The sequence below is a fragment of the Galeopterus variegatus genome, unplaced genomic scaffold, assembly GCF_000696425.1.
Source record: "Galeopterus variegatus unplaced genomic scaffold, G_variegatus-3.0.2 Scaffold10757, whole genome shotgun sequence".
Taxonomy (NCBI): Eukaryota; Metazoa; Chordata; class Mammalia; order Dermoptera; family Cynocephalidae; genus Galeopterus; species Galeopterus variegatus.
The window spans coordinates 33,951-36,116 of NW_007736868.1; positions in this window are offsets into that span (position 1 = coordinate 33,951).

Below are 2,166 nucleotides of genomic sequence, written 5' to 3' on the forward strand. Positions count from 1 at the left end.
TGAAAACTAAATATTAGTATATATAATTTAAACATAATTTCAGGGATGATGGAGTATAGACCAATAAAGTAGAAAAGACTTAACTACAGCTAAAAATGCCTAGGAGCACAGATCTAAAGATCAAATAAGTTTCAGAGCCCATGAGAGGTTCAGGCTTCAAAAATATGCCCTAATATGAATAAAGTAAATGCTGAAGATTTAATGAAAATCAAAGGACCAGGTATAACCAGGATCTACCCAAGGAAAAGAAAAAAAAATGCCATTAATACTGCAATTAATATCATGATTTATTTCAAAGCTATAATAATTTAGAATATGTGTCAATGGCACTTTATTCATTGAAATCTAGTAAAGAGCCATGAAACTGAGGTAGATTGAGTGACTGGGTCCAGCGATTCATCGTCTCCCTGTATTCATGAACTTTTCATAAGTTGTTGCTGGTGAAATGCATTTTTTCACTTTTGGAGTAGAAGCTCAGCTATGTGACATTGTCAATAACGTGCTGGCAGAAGAGAAAGTGTGTAGGGCTGGCATGTCACCTCAGCTGGTTAGAGCACAGAGTGTTAAAACACTAAAGTCAAGCCTTCAAATCTCCATACCAGCCAGCTGCCAAAATAAGTAAATAAATAAACAAATAAAAAGAAGAGAAAGCAAAATAAACAAATAAAACGAAGAGAAAGTGTGGTGATTCAGACCTTGAACATTTTCACTGGGCCTGTTATTTTTCTGACATTTCCATAAACAGCTAACTAGTCTCAGGGTTATGCAAGACTCATGGAGCAATCCACACTGACAAAACTTGTTATGAAACAAAACTTTCCTCCCCTCCACAACCAGAAGCAGAGTCACCTTAGGTGACCAGAATATAAATAAATAAACAATTATTCTTTTAAGCCATTGATTGAGGGATGGTTTTTTAAAAGAGTTAATGAGGCAATAACTAACATTAATGCTGATAAAGACATTTATGTACACTTTGGCTATGACCAAGTTGGCATTGGAGCAAGGGAGAGAGAATGTATTTGTTTTTCATTAAATAGCATGTACAATGGAATATTCGTGTAGGTAAATTAAAGCAGTTAATGAGTGTTGGTGTCAAGTACAGCTCTGCTATGCTGTGTTTGGCTAAGTTTGGCTCAATTTCCCATATGCTCTCTTTCCAGGAACCAGGTTGAAGGAACATTCACTACTGGTGGTGTGCTGATACCCAGATGGAAGACATGAGCTAAAGCAAAAAAAATAGTTCAGACCACATAGAGGCATTTAAAGCTTCTTCTGTTATGTAGTTTACACTTATGCTCACTTTGTATTATTCAAAGTAAGTCACATGGGAATTATCTTCTCTCTGCCTACAGGGAAGCATGACAAAGGCAAAGAGAAACCTCATAATGTCGAACAAAGCAAACTGTCATAGACCTGAAAGTCATATCCAGAAAAATAATTTTAAGTGACTAGTTGATAAAAAAATGAAGAACAAAAAACACTCTTGAATATATATAGAAGACTGGATTTTTACTTCAAGAGAAGATAAATACAATCTTAAGCAATTCCAAGACAATTAGAAAAGTAATATATTTGACTAATATAAAGTTTAAACTTGTTCTTAATCAAAGGACATTAAATAAGTAAAAAGTAAATCCAAGATTCAAGTATATTTCCAAAGTATATTACTGACAAAGACATAATATTCTTAATATACAAGAAATGTTCAAACACATATGATTAAGCACAAGTAATTTAAAAGAAATTTGGTAAAGAGTAAATGAAGGCACTTTAGAAAGAGAAAAACCTAGTAAATATATTAGAATGTGCCTTACCTCAGCAATCATAGATATTTAAATTAAAACTACAGTAAAATATTCTACATAGAGCAAATGGGTAAACATCATAAAGTCTACTGATACTAAGTGCTGGCAAGGAAGAGGATTATAACATTAGTATAGTTGCAATAATTGCTATTAGTATAAATTGATACAACTGCATTGAAAATTTGAGAGAACCTTAAATGCACAATACTTCTAGGTGTGAACTCCCTTTTAGTGAGTACTTACATGCATCACAATGGCATATATGCCCAAAACTGAAACATCCCTAATGCCCATCACAGTAGACTAAATTAAAGAAAAAATCTGGTATGTTTGTACCATGAAATACTAAATGAAAACA